The sequence below is a fragment of the Micropterus salmoides genome, unplaced genomic scaffold (genome assembly GCF_014851395.1).
Source record: "Micropterus salmoides isolate LMB-PRFRI ecotype aquatic unplaced genomic scaffold, ASM1485139v1 Ms_hic_scaffold_10, whole genome shotgun sequence".
NCBI classification, from domain to species: Eukaryota; Metazoa; Chordata; class Actinopteri; order Centrarchiformes; family Centrarchidae; genus Micropterus; species Micropterus salmoides.
This window is the reverse complement of record NW_024040041.1, coordinates 34,151,769-34,176,100: the sequence shown is the minus strand read 5'-3', so window position 1 is coordinate 34,176,100 and position 24,332 is coordinate 34,151,769. Positions and strand designations below refer to the sequence as shown.

Sequence of the window (24,332 nt, the reverse complement as noted above, 5' to 3'; positions counted from 1 at the left end):
ATCTCCGTACTCACCTCGTTACTGATGCTAAGCTATGATTGGATTATCACTGTTCAGGGAGGGGTTTAACAAACCGTTCGAGTTCAATGATGCCAAGTTAGGCAGCTCTATACTTTTGGTTAGGCAACACCATCAACATTTCATGGTTGTGTTCTGTGAAAAACATGTTACAGATTTATTGTTAATCATGTAACATAACAGGTTTGAGAGTCTGCGGGGTGTGTTGACTGACAGTAGTTTAAGCTGTCATTGATTGCATTTCACATTTCATAGCGAAAATGGTGTCCGAACGTGGCTGTGATGGCCGAGTGGTTAAGGCGTTGGACTTGAAATCCAATGGGGGTTTCCTGCGCAGGTTCGAACCCTGCTCACAGCATCCTTTATGATGACGCAGTCTAATATTTGAAAATGTTCCGGAGGCTATGGTCGCTGGTTTGAGGCCAGCACGGACTGAACACATTGCTGAAGGTGCCCTTGAGCAAGACCCTGAACCAGAGAACCAAACGCCGACTGCAAACAGGTTACAGGTTTATTGTTGATCATGGAACGTTACAGTGTTATTTAATTATAATGTTACCCTGGTTTGAGAGTCTTCGGGGTGTGTTGACTTACAGTAGTTTAAGCTGTCCTTGATTGCATTGCACATTACATGGTTGTGCTCTGCGAAAAACAGGTTGATCATGCATCGTTACAGTTTTTACGCTGGTTTGACAGTCTGGGGTGTGTTTTGACTTACAGTAGTTAATAAGCTGCCATTACTTGTAGACGCATGGTACATTAGGCTACATGGTTGTGCTCTGTGAAAAACAGGTTACAAGTTTATTGTTAATCATGTAACGTTACATTTTTATTTAACATTAGTTAGCATTACACTGGGTTTGAGAGTCTGGGGAATCTGTTGACTTACAGTAGTTTAAGCTGTCATTGATTGCATTTCACATTTCATGGTTGTGCTCTGTCAAAAACATGTTACAGGTTTATTGTTAATCATGTAACGTTACATTTTTATTTAACATTGGTTAACATTACACGGTTTGAGAGTCTGCGGGGTGTGTTGACTGACAGTAGTTTAAGCTGTCATTGATTGCATTGCACATTTCATGGTTGTGCTCTGTGAAAAACAGGTTACAACATGTAACGTTACATTTTTATTTAACATTGCACTGGGTTTGACAGTCTGCGGGGTGTGTTGACTTACAGTAGTTTATGCTGTCCTTGATTGCATTGCACATTACATGGTTGTGCTCTGTAAGTGAAAAACGGCTTAAAGTTACAGAATTCCTTGTAGCTATGCAGTGTTATAAGCAGCCTGGATTGAACGCAGCAGCTGATACAACATTCATTATAACCCAAGTGACTTGAGAGTTGACATGGACTCTAGCTCAGAGACTTGAGACTTGACTGGTTTCCATACTTATGACATGCACTTATGACGGTTTGAGAGTCTGCAGGGTGTGTTGACTTACAGTAGTTTATGCTGTCCTTGATTGAATTGCACATTACATGGTTGTGCTCGTTACATTTTTATTTAACATTACTTAACATTACACTGGGTATGAGAGTCTGCGGGGTGTGTTGACTTACAGTAGTTTATGCTGTCCTTGATTGAATTGCACATTACATGGTTGTGCTCGTTACATTTTTATTTAACATTAGTTAACATTACACTGGGTTTGAGAGTCTTCGGGGTGTGTTGACTGACAGTAGTTTAAGCTGTAATTGATTGCATTGCACATTACATGGTTGTGCTCGTTACATTTTTATTTAACATTAGTTAACATTGCACTGGGTTTGAGAGTCTTCGGGGTGTGTTGACTTACAGTAGGCTAGTTAATAAGCTGTCATTGATTGTATTGCACATTACATGGTTGTGCTCTGTAATTGAAAAACGGCTCACAGTTACAGAATTCCTTGTAGCTATGCAGTGTTATAAGCAGCCTGGATTGAACGCAGCAGCTGATACAACATTCATTATAACCCAAGTGACTTGAGAGTTGACATGGACTCTAGCTCAGAGACTTGAGACTTGACTGGTTTCCATACTTATGACATGCTCAGTTTAAATACCTCCAAACTTTGTGGGAACATCTCTGTACTCACCTCACCTACATTTTTATTTAACATTAGTAAGCATTACACTGGGTTTGAGAGTCTGGGGAATCTGTTGACTTACAATAGTTTAAGCTGTCATTGATTGCATTTCACATTTCATGGTTGTGCTCTGTCAAAAACATGTTACAGGTTTATTGTTAATCATGTAACGTTACATTTTTATTTAACATTGATTAACATTACACGGTTTGAGAGTCTGCGGGGTGTGTTGACTGACAGTAGTTTAAGCTGTCATTGATTGCATTGCACATTTCATGGTTGTGCTCTGTCAAAAACAGGTTACAACATGTAACGTTACATTTTTATTTAACATTGCACTGGGTTTAAGAGTCTTCGGGGTGTGTTGACTGACAGTAGTTTAAGCTGTCATTGATTGCATTGCACATTACATGGTTGTGCTCGTTACATTTTTATTTAACATTACTTAACATTACACTGGGTTTGAGAGTCTGCGGGGTGTGTTGACTGACAGTAGTTTAAGCTGTCATTGATTGCATTTCACATTTCATGGTTGTGCTCTGTCAAAAACATGTTACAGGTTTATTGTTAATCATGTAACGTTACATTTTTATTTAACATTGGTTAACATTACACGGTTTGAGAGTCTGCGGGGTGTGTTGACTGACAGTAGTTTAAGCTGTCATTGATTGCATTGCACATTTCATGGTTGTGCTCTGTCAAAAACAGGTTACAACATGTAACGTTACATTTTTATTTAACATTGCACTGGGTTTGACAGTCTTCGGGGTGTGTTGACTGACAGTAGTTTAAACTGTCATTGATTGCATTGCACATTACATGGTTGTGCTCTGTAAGTGAAAAACGGCTTACAGTTACAGAATTCCTTGTAGCTATGCAGTGTTATAAGCAGCCTGGATTGAACGCAGCAGCTGATACAACATTCATTATAACCCAAGTGACTTGAGAGTTGACATGGACTCTAGCTCAGAGACTTGAGACTTGACTGGTTTCCATACTTATGACATGCTCAGTTTAAATACCTCCAAACTTTGTGGGAACATCTCCGTACTCACCTCGTTACTGATGCTAAGCTATGATTGGATTATCACTGTTCAGGGAGGGGTTTAACAAACCGTTCGAGTTCAATGATGCCAAGTTAGGCAGCTCTATACTTTTGGTTAGGCAACACCATCAACATTTCATGGTTGTGTTCTGTGAAAAACATGTTACAGGTTTATTGTTAATCATGTAACATAACGGGTTTGAGAGTCTGCGGGGTGTGTTGACTGACAGTAGTTTAAGCTGTCATTGATTGCTTTTCACATTTCATAGCGAAAATGGCGTCCAAACGTGGCTGTGATGGCCGAGTGGTTAAGGCGTTGGACTTGAAATCCAATGGGGGTACCCTCCAAACTCTTTGTATGTACTTTGTGGGAACATCTCCGTACTCACCTCGTTACTGATGCTAAGCTATGATTGGACTATCACTGTTCAGGGAGGGGTTTAACAAACGGTCTGTTCTCCCTGTTTTCAAATTAGTGTCGTGCAGTTGTGTCAGCTCTTCTTCCAGACTCGCTGCTGTTTGCCTCGTAAAGTTCAATTTAGTTTGGATTGCACATTACATGATTGTGCTCGTTACATTTCTATTTAACATTACTTAACATTACACTGGGTTTGAGAGTCTTCGGGGTGTGTTGACTGACAGTAGTTTAAGCTGTCATTGATTGCATTGCACATTACATGGTTGTGCTCGTTACATTTTAATTTAACATTAGTTAACATTATTGTTGTTTTTGGATTTGGAACGACCAAAGAAGTCACTACCCTCCAAACTCTTTGTATGTACTTTGTGGGAACATCTCCGTACTCACCTCGTTACTGATGCTAAGCTATGATTGGACTATCACTGTTCAGGGAGGGGTTTAACAAACGGTCTGTTCTCCCTGTTTTCAAATTAGTGTCGTGCAGTTGTGTCAGCTCTTCTTCCAGACTCGCTGCTGTTTGCCTCGTAAAGTTCAATTTAGTTTGGATTGCACATTACATGGTTGTGCTCGTTACATTTCTATTTAACATTACTTAACATTACACTGGGTTTGAGAGTCTTCGGGGTGTGTTGACTGACAGTAGTTTAAGCTGTCATTGATTGCATTGCACATTACATGGTTGTGCTCGTTACATTTTTATTTAACATTAGTTAACATTACACTGGGTTTGAGAGTCTTCGGGGTGTGTTTTGACTTACAGTAGTTAATAAGCTGCCATTACTTGTAGACGCATGGTACATTAGGCTACATGGTTGTGCTCTGTGAAAAACAGGTTACAAGTTTATTGTTAATCATGTAACGTTACATTTTTATTTAACATTAGTTAGCATTACACTGGGTTTGAGAGTCTGGGGAATCTGTTGACTTACAGTAGTTTAAGCTGTCATTGATTGCATTTCACATTTCATGGTTGTGCTCTGTCAAAAACATGTTACAGGTTTATTGTTAATCATGTAACGTTACATTTTTATTTAACATTGGTTAACATTACACGGTTTGAGAGTCTGCGGGGTGTGTTGACTGACAGTTGTTTAAGCTGTCATTGATTGCATTGCACATTTCATGGTTGTGCTCTGTCAAAAACAGGTTACAACATGTAACGTTACATTTTTATTTAACATTGCACTGGGTTTAAGAGTCTTCGGGGTGTTGACTGACAGTAGTTTATGCTGTCCTTGATTGCATTGCACATTACATGGTTGAGCTCTGTAAGTGAAAAACGGCTTAAGTTACAGAATTCCTTGTAGCTATGCAGTGTTATAAGCAGCCTGGATTGAACGCAGCAGCTGATACAACATTCATTATAACCCAAGTGACTTGAGAGTTGACATGGACTCTAGCTCAGAGACTTGAGACTTGACTGGTTTCCATACTTATGACATGCTCAGTTTAAATACCTCCAAACTTTGTGGGAACATCTCCGTACTCACCTCGTTACTGATGCTAAGCTATGATTGGATTATCACTGTTCAGGGAGGGGTTTAACAAACCGTTCGAGTTCAATGATGCCAAGTTAGGCAGCTCTATACTTTTGGTTAGGCAACACCATCAACATTTCATGGTTGTGTTCTGTGAAAAACATGTTACAGGTTTATTGTTAATCATGTAACATAACGGGTTTGAGAGTCTGCGGGGTGTGTTGACTGACAGTAGTTTAAGCTGTCATTGATTGCTTTTCACATTTCATAGCGAAAATGGCGTCCGAACGTGGCTGTGATGGCCGAGTGGTTAAGGCGTTGGACTTGAAATCCAATGGGGGTTCCCTGCGCAGGTTCGAACCCTGCTCACAGCGTCCTTTATGATGACGCAGTCTAATATTTGAAAATGTTCCGGAGGCTATGGTCGCTGGTTTGAGGCCAGCACGGACTGAACACATTGCTGAAGGTGCCCTTGAGCAAGACCCTGAACCAGAGAACCAAACGCCGACTGCAAACAGGTTACAGCTTTATTGTTGATCATGGAACGTTACAGTGTTATTTAATTATAATGTTACCCTGCTTTGAGAGTCTTCGGGGTGTGTTGACTTACAGTAGTTTAAGCTGTCCTTGATTGCATTGCACATTACATGGTTGTGCTCTGCGAAAAACAGGTTGATCATGCATCGTTACAGTTTTTACGCTGGTTTGACAGTCTGGGGTGTGTTTTGACTTACAGTAGTTAATAAGCTGCCATTACTTGTAGACGCATGGTACATTAGGCTACATGGTTGTGCTCTGTGAAAAACAGGTTACAAGTTTATTGTTAATCATGTAACGTTACATTTTATTTAACATTAGTTAGCATTACACTGGGTTTGAGAGTCTGGGGAATCTGTTGACTTACAGTAGTTTAAGCTGTCATTGATTGCATTGCACATTACATGGTTGTGCTCGTTACATTCTTATTTAACATTAGTTAACATTACACGGTTTGAGAGTCTTCGGGGTGTGTTGACTGACAGTAGGCTAGTTAATAAGCTGTCATTGATTGCATTGCACATTACATGGTTGTGCTCGTTACATTCTTATTTAACATTACTTAACATTACACTGGGTTTGAGAGTCTGCGGGGTGTGTTGACTGACAGTAGGTTAAGCTGTCATTGATTGCATTTCACATTTCATGGTTGTGCTCTGTCAAAAACATGTTACAGGTTTATTGTTAATCATGTAACGTTACATTTTTATTTAACATTGGTTAACATTACACGGTTTGAGAGTCTGTGGGGTGTGTTGACTGACAGTAGTTTAAGCTGTCATTGATTGCATTGCACATTTCATGGTTGTGCTCTGTGAAAAACAGGTTACAACATGTAACGTTACATTTTTATTTAACATTGCACTGGGTTTAAGAGTCTTCGGGGTGTGTTGACTGACAGTAGTTTAAGCTGTCATTGATTGCATTGCACATTACATGGTTGTGCTCTGTAAGTGAAAAACGGCTTACAGTTACAGAATTCCTTGTAGCTATGCAGTGTTATAGCAGCCTGGATTGAACGCAGCAGCTGAGTTGACATGGACTCTAGCTCAGAGACTTGAGACTTGACTGGTTTCCATACTTATGACATGCTCAGTTTAAATACCTCCAAACTTTGTGGTGCTCACCTCGTTACTGATGCTAAGCTATGATTGGATTATCACTGTTCAGGGAGGGGTTTAACATATCTCTTCTTCCAGACTCCAGTGTAAAGTTCAATGTAGATTTATTGTTGTTTTACCTATACTGTAACTTACCTGACCTTCATACCATACAATAGATGTCATTTGGTTAATTGTATTATATATATACTTATGACATGCTAAGTAGCATATTATTTAAATGATAGGATAGTTTTTTATGTTACATGTTGAACCATGTCATTAAACACATTACAGGGTTGTGAGCAGGGTTTGAACCTGCGCAGGGAAACCCTATTGGATTTCGAGTCCAACGCCTTAACCACTCGGCCATCACAGCCACCAATATTAGGTTAAACTTCAGACTGCAGGCCAAAGTGACCCATATTCGACTTTTTTGCAGATTATACTCGCCCGTTTGAGTCCAGCCCAAAGGTGCCATCGAGCAAGAGCTGCACAATGGCTGCCCACGGCTCCTAGTTAGGATCGGTTATATCCCGTGTACTGTGTAAAAATGTGTGATAATAACTCAACTTTATGCTAACTATTGGCCTTGGAAGTAACAGTAGGTTACTTTCGCAGGTTGTAAGCTAGTTAGCTGGACATGCTAAAGTTAGCAGCAGATAAACATGCAGTTTAATCCATTCCTTAGACTTCTGATCTTGTGTTTTTGGTTTTGGAACGACCAAAGAAGTCACTACCCTCCAAACTCTTTGTATGTACTTTGTGGGAACATCTCCGTACTCACCTCGTTACTGATGCTAAGCTATGATTGGACTATCACTGTTCAGGGAGGGGTTTAACAAACGGTCTGTTCTCCCTGTTTTCAAATTAGTGTCGTGCAGTTGTGTCAGCTCTTCTTCCAGACTCGCTGCTGTTTGCCTCGTAAAGTTCAATTTAGTTTGGATTGCACATTACATGGTTGTGCTCGTTACATTTCTATTTAACATTACTTAACATTACACTGGGTTTGAGAGTCTTCGGGGTGTGTTGACTGACAGTAGTTTAAGCTGTCATTGATTGCATTGCACATTACATGGTTGTGCTCTGCGAAAAACAGGTTGATCATGCATCGTTACAGTTTTTACGCTGGTTTGACAGTCTGGGGTGTGTTTTGACTTACAGTAGTTAATAAGCTGCCATTACTTGTAGACGCATGGTACATTAGGCTACATGGTTGTGCTCTGTGAAAAACAGGTTACAAGTTTATTGTTAATCATGTAACGTTACATTTTTATTTAACATTAGTTAGCATTACACTGGGTTTGAGAGTCTGGGGAATCTGTTGACTTACAGTAGTTTAAGCTGTCATTGATTGCATTTCACATTTCATGGTTGTGCTCTGTCAAAAACATGTTACAGGTTTATTGTTAATCATGTAACGTTACATTTTTATTTAACATTGGTTAACATTACACGGTTTGAGAGTCTGCGGGGTGTGTTGACTGACAGTAGTTTAAGCTGTCATTGATTGCATTGCACATTTCATGGTTGTGCTCTGTCAAAAACAGGTTATAACATGTAACGTTACATTTTTATTTAACATTGCACTGGGTTTAAGAGTCTTCGGGGTGTGTTGACTTACAGTAGTTTATGCTGTCCTTGATTGCATTGCACATTACATGGTTGTGCTCTGTAAGTGAAAAACGGCTCACAGTTACAGAATTCCTTGTAGCTATGCAGTGTTATAAGCAGCCTGGATTGAACGCAGCAGCTGATACAACATTCATTATAACCCAAGTGACTTGAGAGTTGACATGGACTCTAGCTCAGAGACTTGAGACTTGACTGGTTTCCATACTTATGACATGCTCAGTTTAAATACCTCCAAACTTTGTGGGAACATCTCCGTACTCACCTCGTTACTGATGCTAAGCTATGATTGGATTATCACTGTTCAGGGAGGGGTTTAACAAACCGTTCGAGTTCAATGATGCCAAGTTAGGCAGCTCTATACTTTTGGTTAGGCAACACCATCAACATTTCATGGTTGTGTTCTGTGAAAAACATGTTACAGGTTTATTGTTAATCATGTAACATAACGGGTTTGAGAGTCTGCGGGGTGTGTTGACTGACAGTAGTTTAAGCTGTCATTGATTGCATTTCACATTTCATAGCGAAAATGGCGTCCGAACGTGGCTGTGATGGCCGAGTGGTTAAGGCGTTGGACTTGAAATCCAATGGGGGTTCCCTGCGCAGGTTCGAACCCTGCTCACAGCGTCCTTTATGATGACGCAGTCTAATATTTGAAAATGTTCCGGAGGCTATGGTCGCTGGTTTGAGGCCAGCACGGACTGAACACATTGCTGAAGGTGCCCTTGAGCAAGACCCTGAACCAGAGAACCAAACGCCGACTGCAAACAGGTTACAGCTTTATTGTTGATCATGGAACGTTACAGTGTTATTTAATTATAATGTTACCCTGGTTTGAGAGTCTTCGGGGTGTGTTGACTTACAGTAGTTTAAGCTGTCCTTGATTGCATTGCACATTACATGGTTGTGCTCTGCGAAAAACAGGTTGATCATGCATCGTTACAGTTTTTACGCTGGTTTGACAGTCTGGGGTGTGTTTTGACTTACAGTAGTTAATAAGCTGCCATTACTTGTAGACGCATGGTACATTAGGCTACATGGTTGTGCTCTGTGAAAAACAGGTTACAAGTTTATTGTTAATCATGTAACGTTACATTTTTATTTAACATTAGTTAGCATTACACTGGGTTTGAGAGTCTGCGGGCTGTGTTGACTTACAGTAGTTTAAGCTGTCATTGATTGCATTTCACATTTCATGGTTGTGCTCTGTCAAAAACATGTTACAGGTTTATTGTTAATCATGTAACGTTACATTTTTATTTAACATTGGTTAACATTACACGGTTTGAGAGTCTGCGGGGTGTGTTGACTGACAGTAGTTTAAGCTGTCATTGATTGCATTGCACATTTCATGGTTGTGCTCTGTCAAAAACAGGTTACAACATGTAACGTTACATTTTTATTTAACATTGCACTGGGTTTGACAGTCTGCGGGGTGTGTTGACTTACAGTAGTTTAAGCTGTCATTGATTGCATTGCACATTACATGGTTGTGCTCTGTAAGTGAAAAACGGCTTACAGTTACAGAATTCCTTGTAGCTATGCAGTGTTATAAGCAGCCTGGATTGAACGCAGCAGCTGATACAACATTCATTATAACCCAAGTGACTTGAGAGTTGACATGGACTCTAGCTCAGAGACTTGAGACTTGACTGGTTTCCATACTTATGACATGCTCAGTTTAAATACCTCCAAACTTTGTGGTGCTCACCTCGTTACTGATGCTAAGCTATGATTGGATTATCACTGTTCAGGGAGGGGTTTAACATATCTCTTCTTCCAGACTCCAGTGTAAAGTTCAATGTAGATTTATTGTTGTTTTACCTATACTGTAACTTACCTGACCTTCATACCATACAATAGATCTCATTTGGTTAATTGTATTATATATATATACTTATGACATGCTAAGTAGCATATTATTTAAATGATAGGATAGTTTTTTATGTTACATGTTGAACCATGTCATTAAACACATTACAGGACCGCTGTGAGCAGGGTTTGAACCTGCGCGGGGAAACCCCATTGGATTTCGAGTCCAACGCCTTAACCACTCGGCCATCACAGCCACCAATATTAGGTTAAACTTCAGACTGCAGGCCAAAGTGACCCATATTCGACTTTTTTGCAGATTATACTCGCCCGTTTGAGTCCAGCCCAAAGGTGCCATCGAGCAAGAGCTGCACAATGGCTGCCCACGGCTCCTAGTTAGGATCGGTTATATCCCGTGTACTGTGTAAAAATGTGTGATAATAACTCAACTTTATGCTAACTATTGGCCTTGGAAGTAACAGTAGGTTACTTTCGCAGGTTGTAAGCTAGTTAGCTGGACATGCTAAAGTTAGCAGCAGATAAACATGCAGTTTAATCCATTCCTTAGACTTCTGATCTTGTGTTTTTGGTTTTGGAACGACCAAAGAAGTCACTACCCTCCAAACTCTTTGTATGTACTTTGTGGGAACATCTCCGTACTCACCTCGTTACTGATGCTAAGCTATGATTGGACTATCACTGTTCAGGGAGGGGTTTAACAAACGGTCTGTTCTCCCTGTTTTCAAATTAGTGTCGTGCAGTTGTGTCAGCTCTTCTTCCAGACTCGCTGCTGTTTGCCTCGTAAAGTTCAATTTAGTTTGGATTGCACATTACATGGTTGTGCTCGTTACATTTCTATTTAACATTACTTAACATTACACTGGGTTTGAGAGTCTTCGGGGTGTGTTGACTGACAGTAGTTTAAGCTGTCATTGATTGCATTGCACATTACATGGTTGTGCTCTGCGAAAAACAGGTTGATCATGCATCGTTACAGTTTTTACGCTGGTTTGACAGTCTGGGGTGTGTTTGACTTACAGTAGTTAATAAGCTGCCATTACTTGTAGACGCATGGTACATTAGGCTACATGGTTGTGCTCTGTGAAAAACAGGTTACAAGTTTATTGTTAATCATGTAACGTTACATTTTTATTTAACATTAGTTAGCATTACACTGGGTTTGAGAGTCTGGGGAATCTGTTGACTTACAGTAGTTTAAGCTGTCATTGATTGCATTTCACATTTCATGGTTGTGCTCTGTCAAAAACATGTTACAGGTTTATTGTTAATCATGTAACGTTACATTTTTATTTAACATTGGTTAACATTACACGGTTTGAGAGTCTGCGGGGTGTGTTGACTGACAGTAGTTTAAGCTGTCATTGATTGCATTGCACATTTCATGGTTGTGCTCTGTCAAAAACAGGTTACAACATGTAACGTTACATTTTTATTTAACATTGCACTGGGTTTAAGAGTCTTCGGGGTGTGTTGACTTACAGTAGTTTATGCTGTCCTTGATTGCATTGCACATTACATGGTTGTGCTCTGTAAGTGAAAAACGGCTCACAGTTACAGAATTCCTTGTAGCTATGCAGTGTTATAAGCAGCCTGGATTGAACGCAGCAGCTGATACAACATTCATTATAACCCAAGTGACTTGAGAGTTGACATGGACTCTAGCTCAGAGACTTGAGACTTGACTGGTTTCCATACTTATGACATGCTCAGTTTAAATACCTCCAAACTTTGTGGGAACATCTCCGTACTCACCTCGTTACTGATGCTAAGCTATGATTGGATTATCACTGTTCAGGGAGGGGTTTAACAAACCGTTCGAGTTCAATGATGCCAAGTTAGGCAGCTCTATACTTTTGGTTAGGCAACACCATCAACATTTCATGGTTGTGTTCTGTGAAAAACATGTTACAGGTTTATTGTTAATCATGTAACATAACGGGTTTGAGAGTCTGCGGGGTGTGTTGACTGACAGTAGTTTAAGCTGTCATTGATTGCATTTCACATTTCATAGCGAAAATGGCGTCCGAACGTGGCTGTGATGGCCGAGTGGTTAAGGCGTTGGACTTGAAATCCAATGGGGGTTCCCTGCGCAGGTTCGAACCCTGCTCACAGCGTCCTTTATGATGACGCAGTCTAATATTTGAAAATGTTCCGGAGGCTATGGTCGCTGGTTTGAGGCCAGCACGGACTGAACACATTGCTGAAGGTGCCCTTGAGCAAGACCCTGAACCAGAGAACCAAACGCCGACTGCAAACAGGTTACAGCTTTATTGTTGATCATGGAACGTTACAGTGTTATTTAATTATAATGTTACCCTGCTTTGAGAGTCTTCGGGGTGTGTTGACTTACAGTAGTTTAAGCTGTCCTTGATTGCATTGCACATTACATGGTTGTGCTCTGCGAAAAACAGGTTGATCATGCATCGTTACAGTTTTTACGCTGGTTTGACAGTCTGGGGTGTGTTTTGACTTACAGTAGTTAATAAGCTGCCATTACTTGTAGACGCATGGTACATTAGGCTACATGGTTGTGCTCTGTGAAAAACAGGTTACAAGTTTATTGTTAATCATGTAACGTTACATTTTTATTTAACATTAGTTAGCATTACACTGGGTTTGAGAGTCTGCGGGGTGTGTTGACTTACAGTAGTTTAAGCTGTCATTGATTGCATTGCACATTTCATGGTTGTGCTCTGTCAAAAACAGGTTACAACATGTAACGTTACATTTTTATTTAACATTGCACTGGGTTTGACAGTCTGCGGGGTGTGTTGACTTACAGTAGTTTAAGCTGTCATTGATTGCATTGCACATTACATGGTTGTGCTCTGTAAGTGAAAAACGGCTTAAAGTTACAGAATTCCTTGTAGCTATGCAGTGTTATAAGCAGCCTGGATTGAACGCAGCAGCTGATACAACATTCATTATAACCCAAGTGACTTGAGAGTTGACATGGACTCTAGCTCAGAGACTTGAGACTTGACTGGTTTCCATACTTATGACATGCTCAGTTTAAATACCTCCAAACTTTGTGGTGCTCACCTCGTTACTGATGCTAAGCTATGATTGGATTATCACTGTTCAGGGAGGGGTTTAACATATCTCTTCTTCCAGACTCCAGTGTAAAGTTCAATGTAGATTTATTGTTGTTTTACCTATACTGTAACTTACCTGACCTTCATACCATACAATAGATCTCATTTGGTTAATTGTATTATATATATACTTATGACATGTTAAGTAGCATATTATTTAAATGATAGGATAGTTTTTTATGTTACATGTTGAACCATGTCATTAAACACATTACAGGACCGCTGTGAGCAGGGTTTGAACCTGCGCGGGGAAATCCCATTGGATTTCGAGTCCAACGCCTTAACCACTCGGCCATCACAGCCACCAATATTAGGTTAAACTTCAGACTGCAGGCCAAAGTGACCCATATTCGACTTTTTGCAGATTATACTCGCCCGTTTGAGTCCAGCCCAAAGGTGCCATCGAGCAAGAGCTGCACAATGGCTGCCCACGGCTCCTAGTTAGGATCGGTTATATCCCGTGTACTGTGTAAAAATGTGTGATAATAACTCAACTTTATGCTAACTATTGGCCTTGGAAGTAACAGTAGGTTACTTTCGCAGGTTGTAAGCTAGTTAGCTGGACATGCTAAAGTTAGCAGCAGATAAACATGCAGTTTAATCCATTCCTTAGACTTCTGATCTTGTGTTTTTGGTTTTGGAACGACCAAAGAAGTCACTACCCTCCAAACTCTTTGTATGTACTTTGTGGGAACATCTCCGTACTCACCTCGTTACTGATGCTAAGCTATGATTGGACTATCACTGTTCAGGGAGGGGTTTAACAAACGGTCTGTTCTCCCTGTTTTCAAATTAGTGTCGTGCAGTTGTGTCAGCTCTTCTTCCAGACTCGCTGCTGTTTGCCTCGTAAAGTTCAATTTAGTTTGGATTGCACATTACATGGTTGTGCTCGTTACATTTCTATTTAACATTACTTAACATTACACTGGGTTTGAGAGTCTTCGGGGTGTGTTGACTGACAGTAGTTTAAGCTGTCATTGATTGCATTGCACATTACATGGTTGTGCTCTGCGAAAAACAGGTTGATCATGCATCGTTACAGTTTTTACGCTGGTTTGACAGTCTGGGGTGTGTTTTGACTTACAGTAGTTAATAAGCTGCCATTACTTGTAGACGCATGGTACATTAGGCTACATGGTTGTGCTCTGTGAAAAACAGGTTACAAGTTTATTGTTAATCATGTAACGTTACATTTTTATTTAACATTAGTTAGCATTACACTGGGTTTGAGAGTCTGGGGAATCTGTTGACTTACAGTAGTTTAAGCTGTCATTGATTGCATTTCACATTTCATGGTTGTGCTCTGTCAAAAACATGTTACAGGTTTATTGTTAATCATGTAACGTTACATTTTTATTTAACATTGGTTAACATTACACGGTTTGAGAGTCTGCGGGGTGTGTTGACTGACAGTAGTTTAAGCTGTCATTGATTGCATTGCACATTTCATGGTTGTGCTCTGTCAAAAACAGGTTATAACATGTAACGTTACATTTTTATTTAACATTGCACTGGGTTTAAGAGTCTTCGGGGTGTGTTGACTTACAGTAGTTTATGCTGTCCTTGATTGCATTGCACATTACATGGTTGTGCTCTGTAAGTGAAAAACGGCTTAAAGTTACAGAATTCCTTGTAGCTATGCAGTGTTATAAGCAGCCTGGATTGAACGCAGCAGCTGATACAACATTCATTATAACCCAAGTGACTTGAGAGTTGACATGGACTCTAGCTCAGAGACTTGAGACTTGACTGGTTTCCATACTTATGACATGCTCAGTTTAAATACCTCCAAACTTTGTGGGAACATCTCCGTACTCACCTCGTTACTGATGCTAAGCTATGATTGGATTATCACTGTTCAGGGAGGGGTTTAACAAACCGTTCGAGTTCAATGATGCCAAGTTAGGCAGCTCTATACTTTTGGTTAGGCAACACCATCAACATTTCATGGTTGTGTTCTGTGAAAAACATGTTACAGGTTTATTGTTAATCATGTAACATAACGGGTTTGAGAGTCTGCGGGGTGTGTTGACTGACAGTAGTTTAAGCTGTCATTGATTGCATTTCACATTTCATAGCGAAAATGGCGTCCGAACGTGGCTGTGATGGCCGAGTGGTTAAGGCATTGGACTTGAAATCCAATGGGGGTTCCCCGCGCAGGTACGATACTCTGCTCACAGCGTCCTTTATGATGACACAGTCTAATATTTGAAAATGTTCCGGAGGCTATGGTCGCTGGTTTGAGGCCAGCACGGACTGAACACATTGCTGAAGGTGCCCTTGAGCAAGACCCTGAACCAGAGAACCAAACGCCGACTGCAAACAGGTTACAGCTTTATTGTTGATCATGGAACGTTACAGTGTTATTTAATTATAATGTTACCCTGGTTTGAGAGTCTTCGGGGTGTGTTGACTTACAGTAGTTTAAGCTGTCCTTGATTGCATTGCACATTACATGGTTTGCTCTGCGAAAAACAGGTTGATCATGCATCGTTACAGTTTTTACGCTGGTTTGACAGTCTGGGGTGTGTTTTGACTTACAGTAGTTAATAAGCTGCCATTACTTGTAGACGCATGGTACATTAGGCTACATGGTTGTGCTCTGTGAAAAACAGGTTACAAGTTTATTGTTAATCATGTAACGTTACATTTTTATTTAACATTAGTTAGCATTACACTGGGTTTGAGAGTCTGCGGGGTGTTGACTTACAGTAGTTTAAGCTGTCATTGATTGCATTTCACATTTCATGGTTGTGCTCTGTCAAAAACATGTTACAGGTTTATTGTTAATCATGTAACGTTACATTTTTATTTAACATTGGTTAACATTACACGGTTTGAGAGTCTGCGGGGTGTGTTGACTGACAGTAGTTTAAGCTGTCATTGATTGCATTGCACATTTCATGGTTGTGCTCTGTCAAAAACATGTTACAACATGTAACGTTACATTTTTATTTAACATTGCACTGGGTTTAAGAGTCTTCGGGGTGTGTTGACTGACAGTAGTTTATGCTGTCCTTGATTGCATTGCACATTACATGGTTGTGCTCTGTAAGTGAAAAACGGCTCACAGTTACAGAATTCCTTGTAGCTATGCAGTGTTATAAGCAGCCTGGATTGAACGCAGCAGCTGATACAACATTCATTATAACCCAAGTGACTTGAGAGTTGACATGGACTCTAGCTCAGAGACTTGAGACTTGACTGGTTTCCATACTTATGACATGCTCAGTTTAAATACCTCCAAACTTTGTGGGAACATCTCCGTACTCACCTCGTTACTGATGCTAAGCTATGATTGGATTATCACTGTTCAGGGAGGGGTTTAACAAACCGTTCGAGTTCAATGATGCCAAGTTAGGCAGCTCTATACTTTTGGTTAGGCAACACCATCAACATTTCATGGTTGTGTTCTGTGAAAAACATGTTACAGGTTTATTGTTAATCATGTAACATAACGGGTTTGAGAGTCTGCGGGGTGTGTTGACTGACAGTAGTTTAAGCTGTCATTGATTGCATTTCACATTTCATAGCGAAAATGGCGTCCGAACGTGGCTGTGATGGCCGAGTGGTTAAGGCGTTGGACTTGAAATCCAATGGGGGTTCCCCGCGCAGGTTCGAACCCTGCTCACAGCGTCCTTTATGATGACGCAGTCTAATATTTGAAAATGTTCCGGAGGCTATGGTCGCTGGTTTGAGGCCAGCACGGACTGAACACATTGCTGAAGGTGCCCTTGAGCAAGACCCTGAACCAGAGAACCAAACGCCGACTGCAAACAGGTTACAGCTTTATTGTTGATCATGGAACGTTACAGTGTTATTTAATTATAATGTTACCCTGGTTTGAGAGTCTTCGGGGTGTGTTGACTTACAGTAGTTTAAGCTGTCCTTGATTGCATTGCACATTACATGGTTGTGCTCTGCGAAAAACAGGTTGATCATGCATCGTTACAGTTTTTACGCTGGTTTGACAGTCTGGGGTGTGTTTTGACTTACAGTAGTTAATAAGCTGCCATTACTTGTAGACGCATGGTACATTAGGCTACATGGTTGTGCTCTGTGAAAAACAGGTTACAAGTTTATTGTTAATCATGTAACGTTACATTTTTATTTAACATTAGTTAGCATTACACTGGGTTTGAGAGTCTGCGGGGTGTGTTGACTTACAGTAGTTTAAGCTGTCATTGATTGCATTTCACATTTCATGGTTGTGCTCTGTCAAAAACATGTTACAGGTTTATTGTTAATCATGTAACGTTACATTTTTATTTAACATTGGTTAACATTACACGGTTTGAGAGTCTGCGGGGTGTGTTGACTGACAGTAGTTTAAGCTGTCATTGATTGCATTGCACATTTCATGGTTGTGCTCTGTCAAAAACAGGTTACAACATGTAACGTTACATTTTTATTTAACATTGCACTGGGTTTGACAGTCTGCGGGGTGTGTTGACTTACAGTAGTTTAAGCTGTCATTGATTGCATTGCACATTACATGGTTGTGCTCTGTAAGTGAAAAACGGCTTAAAGTTACAGAATTCCTTGTAGCTATGCAGTGTTATAAGCAGCCTGGATTGAACGCAGCAGCTGATACAACATTCATTATAACCCAAGTGACTTGAGAGTTGACATGGACTCTAGCTCAGAGACTTGAGACTTGACTGGTTTCCATACTTATGACATGCTCAGTTTAAATACCTCCAAACTTTGTGGTGCTCACCTCGTTACTGATGCTAAGCTATGATTGGATTATCACTGTTCAGGGAGGGGTTTAACATATCTCTTCTTCCAGACTCCAGTGTAAAGTTCAATGTAGATTTATTGTTGTTTTACCTATACTGTAACTTACCTGACCTTCATACCATACAATAGATCTCATTTGGTTAATTGTATTATATATATATACTTATGACATGTTAAGTAGCATATTATTTAAATGATAGGATAGTTTTTATGTTACATGTTGAACCATGTCATTAAACACATTACAGGACCGCTGTGAGCAGGGTTTGAACCTGCGCGGGGAAATCCCATTGGATTTCGAGTCCAACGCCTTAACCACTCGGCCATCACAGCCACCAATATTAGGTTAAACTTCAGACTGCAGGCCAAAGTGACCCATATTCGACTTTTTTGCAGATTATACTCGCCCGTTTGAGTCCAGCCCAAAGGTGCCATCGAGCAAGAGCTGCACAATGGCTGCCCACGGCTCCTAGTTAGGATCGGTTATATCCCGTGTACTGTGTAAAAATGTGTGATAATAACTCAACTTTATGCTAACTATTGGCCTTGGAAGTAACAGTAGGTTACTTTCGCAGGTTGTAAGCTAGTTAGCTGGACATGCTAAAGTTAGCAGCAGATAAACATGCAGTTTAATCCATTCCTTAGACTTCTGATCTTGTGTTTTTGGTTTTGGAACGACCAAAGAAGTCACTACCCTCCAAACTCTTTGTATGTACTTTGTGGGAACATCTCCGTACTCACCTCGTTACTGATGCTAAGCTATGATTGGACTATCACTGTTCAGGGAGGGGTTTAACAAACGGTCTGTTCTCCCTGTTTTCAAATTAGTGTCGTGCAGTTGTGTCAGCTCTTCTTCCAGACTCGCTGCTGTTTGCCTCGTAAAGTTCAATTTAGTTTGGATTGCACATTACATGGTTGTGCTCGTTACATTTCTATTTAACATTACTTAACATTACACTGGGTTTGAGAGTCTTCGGGGTGTGTTGACTGACAGTAGTTTAAGCTGTCATTGATTGCATTGCACATTACATGGTTGTGCTCGTTACATTTTTATTTAACATTAGTTAACATTATTGTTGTTTTTGGTTTTGGAACGACCAAAGAAGTCACTACCCTCCAAACTCTTTGTATGTACTTTGTGGGAACATCTCCGTACTCACCTCATTACTGATGCTAAGCTATGATTGGACTATCACTGTTCAGGGAGGGGTTTAACAAACGGTCTGTTCTCCCTGTTTTCAAATTAGTGTCGTGCAGTTGTGTCAGCTCTTCTTCCAGACTCGCTGCTGTTTGCCTCGTAAAGTTCAATTTAGTTTGGATTGCACATTACATGGTTGTGCTCGTTACATTTCTATTTAACATTACTTAACATTACACTGGATTTGAGAGTCTTCGGGGTGTGTTGACTTACAGTAGTTTAAGCTGTCCTTGATTGCATTGCACATTACATGGTTGTGCTCTGCGAAAAACAGGTTGATCATGCATCGTTACAGTTTTTACGCTGGTTTGACAGTCTGGGGTGTGTTTTGACTTACAGTAGTTAATAAGCTGCCATTACTTGTAGACGCATGGTACATTAGGCTACATGGTTGTGCTCTGTGAAAAACAGGTTACAAGTTTATTGTTAATCATGTAACGTTACATTTTTATTTAACATTAGTTAGCATTACACTGGGTTTGAGAGTCTGCGGGGTGTGTTGACTTACAGTAGTTTAAGCTGTCATTGATTGCATTTCACATTTCATGGTTGTGCTCTGTCAAAAACATGTTACAGGTTTATTGTTAATCATGTAACGTTACATTTTTATTTAACATTGGTTAACATTACACGGTTTGAGAGTCTGCGGGGTGTGTTGACTGACAGTAGTTTAAGCTGTCATTGATTGCATTGCACATTTCATGGTTGTGCTCTGTCAAAAACAGGTTACAACATGTAACGTTACATTTTTATTTAACATTGCACTGGGTTTGACAGTCTGCGGGGTGTGTTGACTTACAGTAGTTTAAGCTGTCATTGATTGCATTGCACATTACACGGTTGTGCTCTGTAAGTGAAAAACGGCTTACAGTTACAGAATTCCTTGTAGCTATGCAGTGTTATAAGCAGCCTGGATTGAACGCAGCAGCTGATACAACATTCATTATAACCCAAGTGACTTGAGAGTTGACATGGACTCTAGCTCAGAGACTTGAGACTTGACTGGTTTCCATACTTATGACATGCTCAGTTTAAATACCTCCAAACTTTGTGGTGCTCACCTCGTTACTGATGCTAAGCTATGATTGGATTATCACTGTTCAGGGAGGGGTTTAACATATCTCTTCTTCCAGACTCCAGTGTAAAGTTCAATGTAGATTTATTGTTGTTTTACCTATACTGTAACTTACCTGACCTTCATACCATAGATCTCATTTGGTTAATTGTATTATATATATATACTTATGACATGTTAAGTAGCATATTATTTAAATGATAGGATAGTTTTTTATGTTACATGTTGAACCATGTCATTAAACACATTACAGGACCGCTGTGAGCAGGGTTTGAACCTGCGCGGGGAAATCCCATTGGATTTCGAGTCCAACGCCTTAACCACTCGGCCATCACAGCCACCAATATTAGGTTAAACTTCAGACTGCAGGCCAAAGTGACCCATATTCGACTTTTTTGCAGATTATACTCGCCCGTTTGAGTCCAGCCCAAAGGTGCCATCGAGCAAGAGCTGCACAATGGCTGCCCACGGCTCCTAGTTAGGATCGGTTATATCCCGTGTACTGTGTAAAAATGTGTGATAATAACTCAACTTTATGCTAACTATTGGCCTTGGAAGTAACAGTAGGTTACTTTCGCAGGTTGTAAGCTAGTTAGCTGGACATGCTAAAGTTAGCAGCAGATAAACATGCAGTTTAATCCATTCCTTAGACTTCTGATCTTGTGTTTTTGGTTTTGGAACGACCAAAGAAGTCACTACCCTCCAAACTCTTTGTATGTACTTTGTGGGAACATCTCCGTACTCACCTCGTTACTGATGCTAAGCTATGATTGGACTATCACTGTTCAGGGAGGGGTTTAACAAACGGTCTGTTCTCCCTGTTTTCAAATTAGTGTCGTGCAGTTGTGTCAGCTCTTCTTCCAGACTCGCTGCTGTTTGCCTCGTAAAGTTCAATTTAGTTTGGATTGCACATTACATGGTTGTGCTCGTTACATTTCTATTTAACATTACTTAACATTACACTGGGTTTGAGAGTCTTCGGGGTGTGTTGACTGACAGTAGTTTAAGCTGTCATTGATTGCATTGCACATTACATGGTTGTGCTCTGCGAAAAACAGGTTGATCATGCATCGTTACAGTTTTTACGCTGGTTTGACAGTCTGGGGTGTGTTTTGACTTACAGTAGTTAATAAGCTGCCATTACTTGTAGACGCATGGTACATTAGGCTACATGGTTGTGCTCTGTGAAAAACAGGTTACAAGTTTATTGTTAATCATGTAACGTTACATTTTTATTTAACATTAGTTAGCATTACACTGGGTTTGAGAGTCTGGGGAATCTGTTGACTTACAGTAGTTTAAGCTGTCATTGATTGCATTTCACATTTCATGGTTGTGCTCTGTCAAAAACATGTTACAGGTTTATTGTTAATCATGTAACGTTACATTTTTATTTAACATTGGTTAACATTACACGGTTTGAGAGTCTGCGGGGTGTGTTGACTGACAGTAGTTTAAGCTGTCATTGATTGCATTGCACATTTCATGGTTGTGCTCTGTCAAAAACAGGTTATAACATGTAACGTTACATTTTTATTTAACATTGCACTGGGTTTAAGAGTCTTCGGGGTGTGTTGACTTACAGTAGTTTATGCTGTCCTTGATTGCATTGCACATTACATGGTTGTGCTCTGTAAGTGAAAAACGGCTTAAAGTTACAGAATTCCTTGTAGCTATGCAGTGTTATAAGCAGCCTGGATTGAACGCAGCAGCTGATACAACATTCATTATAACCCAAGTGACTTGAGAGTTGACATGGACTCTAGCTCAGAGACTTGAGACTTGACTGGTTTCCATACTTATGACATGCTCAGTTTAAATACCTCCAAACTTTGTGGGAACATCTCCGTACTCACCTCGTTACTGATGCTAAGCTATGATTGGATTATCACTGTTCAGGGAGGGGTTTAACAAACCGTTCGAGTTCAATGATGCCAAGTTAGGCAGCTCTATACTTTTGGTTAGGCAACACCATCAACATTTCATGGTTGTGTTCTGTGAAAAACATGTTACAGGTTTATTGTTAATCATGTAACATAACGGGTTTGAGAGTCTGCGGGGTGTGTTGACTGACAGTAGTTTAAGCTGTCATTGATTGCATTTCACATTTCATAGCGAAAATGGCGTCCGAACGTGGCTGTGATGGCCGAGTGGTTAAGGCATTGGACTTGAAATCCAATGGGGGTTCCCCGCGCAGGTACGATACTCTGCTCACAGCGTCCTTTATGATGACACAGTCTAATATTTGAAAATGTTCCGGAGGCTATGGTCGCTGGTTTGAGGCCAGCACGGACTGAACACATTGCTGAAGGTGCCCTTGAGCAAGACCCTGAACCAGAGAACCAAACGCCGACTGCAAACAGGTTACAGCTTTATTGTTGATCATGGAACGTTACAGTGTTATTTAATTATAATGTTACCCTGGTTTGAGAGTCTTCGGGGTGTGTTGACTTACAGTAGTTTAAGCTGTCCTTGATTGCATTGCACATTACATGGTTTTGCTCTGCGAAAAACAGGTTGATCATGCATCGTTACAGTTTTTACGCTGGTTTGACAGTCTGGGGTGTGTTTTGACTTACAGTAGTTAATAAGCTGCCATTACTTGTAGACGCATGGTACATTAGGCTACATGGTTGTGCTCTGTGAAAAACAGGTTACAAGTTTATTGTTAATCATGTAACGTTACATTTTTATTTAACATTAGTTAGCATTACACTGGGTTTGAGAGTCTGCGGGGTGTGTTGACTTACAGTAGTTTAAGCTGTCATTGATTGCATTTCACATTTCATGGTTGTGCTCTGTCAAAAACATGTTACAGGTTTATTGTTAATCATGTAACGTTACATTTTTATTTAACATTGGTTAACATTACACGGTTTGAGAGTCTGCGGGGTGTGTTGACTGACAGTAGTTTAAGCTGTCATTGATTGCATTGCACATTTCATGGTTGTGCTCTGTCAAAAACAGGTTACAACATGTAACGTTACATTTTTATTTAACATTGCACTGGGTTTGACAGTCTGCGGGGTGTGTTGACTTACAGTAGTTTAAGCTGTCATTGATTGCATTGCACATTACATGGTTGTGCTCTGTAAGTGAAAAACGGCTTACAGTTACAGAATTCCTTGTAGCTATGCAGTGTTATAAGCAGCCTGGATTGAACGCAGCAGCTGATACAACATTCATTATAACCCAAGTGACTTGAGAGTTGACATGGACTCTAGCTCAGAGACTTGAGACTTGACTGGTTTCCATACTTATGACATGCTCAGTTTAAATACCTCCAAACTTTGTGGTGCTCACCTCGTTACTGATGCTAAGCTATGATTGGATTATCACTGTTCAGGGAGGGGTTTAACATATCTCTTCTTCCAGACTCCAGTGTAAAGTTCAATGTAGATTTATTGTTGTTTTACCTATACTGTAACTTACCTGACCTTCATACCATACAATAGATCTCATTTGGTTAATTGTATTATATATATACTTATGACATGCTAAGTAGCATATTATTTAAATGATAGGATAATTTTTTATGTTACATGTTGAACCATGTCATTAAACACATTACAGGGTTTGAACCTGCGCGGGGAAACCCCATTGGATTTCGAGTCCAACGCCTTAACCACTCGGCCATCACAGCCACCAATATTAGGTTAAACTTCAGACTGCAGGCCAAAGTGACCCATATTCGACTTTTTTGCAGATTATACTCGCCCGTTTGAGTCCAGCCCAAAGGTGCCATCGAGCAAGAGCTGCACAATGGCTGCCCACGGCTCCTAGTTAGGATCGGTTATATCCCGTGTACTGTGTAAAAATGTGTGATAATAACTCAACTTTATGCTAACTATTGGCCTTGGAAGTAACAGTAGGTTACTTTCGCAGGTTGCTAGTTAGCTGGACATGCTAAAGTTAGCAGCAGATAAACATGCAGTTTAATCCATTCCTTAGACTTCTGATCTTGTGTTTTTGGTTTTGGAACGACCAAAGAAGTCACTACCCTCCAAACTCTTTGTATGTACTTTGTGGGAACATCTCCGTACTCACCTCGTTACTGATGCTAAGCTATGATTGGACTATCACT

At 40.3% G+C, this 24,332-nt stretch overlaps 12 non-coding genes across 12 annotated transcripts; 7 read left to right on the top strand and 5 right to left on the bottom strand.

Annotated features, from left to right (window-relative positions):
* Positions 1-294: 294 nt before the first annotated feature.
* On the top strand, positions 295-376 carry trnas-uga. Its single transcript has one exon. It is a non-coding gene; the product is annotated as a tRNA-Ser (tRNA).
* Positions 377-5,327: 4,951 nt separating this feature from the next.
* On the top strand, positions 5,328-5,409 carry trnas-uga. The gene has a single exon. It is a non-coding gene; the product is annotated as a tRNA-Ser (tRNA).
* A 1,560-nt stretch (positions 5,410-6,969) lies between these two features.
* Positions 6,970-7,051, bottom strand: trnas-cga. The gene has a single exon. It is a non-coding gene; the product is annotated as a tRNA-Ser (tRNA).
* A 1,798-nt stretch (positions 7,052-8,849) lies between these two features.
* trnas-uga lies at positions 8,850-8,931 on the top strand. The gene has a single exon. It is a non-coding gene; the product is annotated as a tRNA-Ser (tRNA).
* A 1,359-nt stretch (positions 8,932-10,290) lies between these two features.
* Positions 10,291-10,372, bottom strand: trnas-cga. The gene has a single exon. It is a non-coding gene; the product is annotated as a tRNA-Ser (tRNA).
* Positions 10,373-12,169: 1,797 nt separating this feature from the next.
* On the top strand, positions 12,170-12,251 carry trnas-uga. The gene has a single exon. It is a non-coding gene; the product is annotated as a tRNA-Ser (tRNA).
* Positions 12,252-13,452: 1,201 nt separating this feature from the next.
* Positions 13,453-13,534, bottom strand: trnas-cga. Its single transcript has one exon. It is a non-coding gene; the product is annotated as a tRNA-Ser (tRNA).
* A 1,797-nt stretch (positions 13,535-15,331) lies between these two features.
* On the top strand, positions 15,332-15,414 carry trnas-uga. Its single transcript has one exon. It is a non-coding gene; the product is annotated as a tRNA-Ser (tRNA).
* Positions 15,415-16,786: 1,372 nt separating this feature from the next.
* trnas-uga lies at positions 16,787-16,868 on the top strand. Its single transcript has one exon. It is a non-coding gene; the product is annotated as a tRNA-Ser (tRNA).
* A 1,358-nt stretch (positions 16,869-18,226) lies between these two features.
* trnas-cga lies at positions 18,227-18,308 on the bottom strand. The gene has a single exon. It is a non-coding gene; the product is annotated as a tRNA-Ser (tRNA).
* Positions 18,309-20,504: 2,196 nt separating this feature from the next.
* Positions 20,505-20,586, bottom strand: trnas-cga. Its single transcript has one exon. It is a non-coding gene; the product is annotated as a tRNA-Ser (tRNA).
* Positions 20,587-22,384: 1,798 nt separating this feature from the next.
* Positions 22,385-22,467, top strand: trnas-uga. The gene has a single exon. It is a non-coding gene; the product is annotated as a tRNA-Ser (tRNA).
* Positions 22,468-24,332: the final 1,865 nt, after the last annotated feature.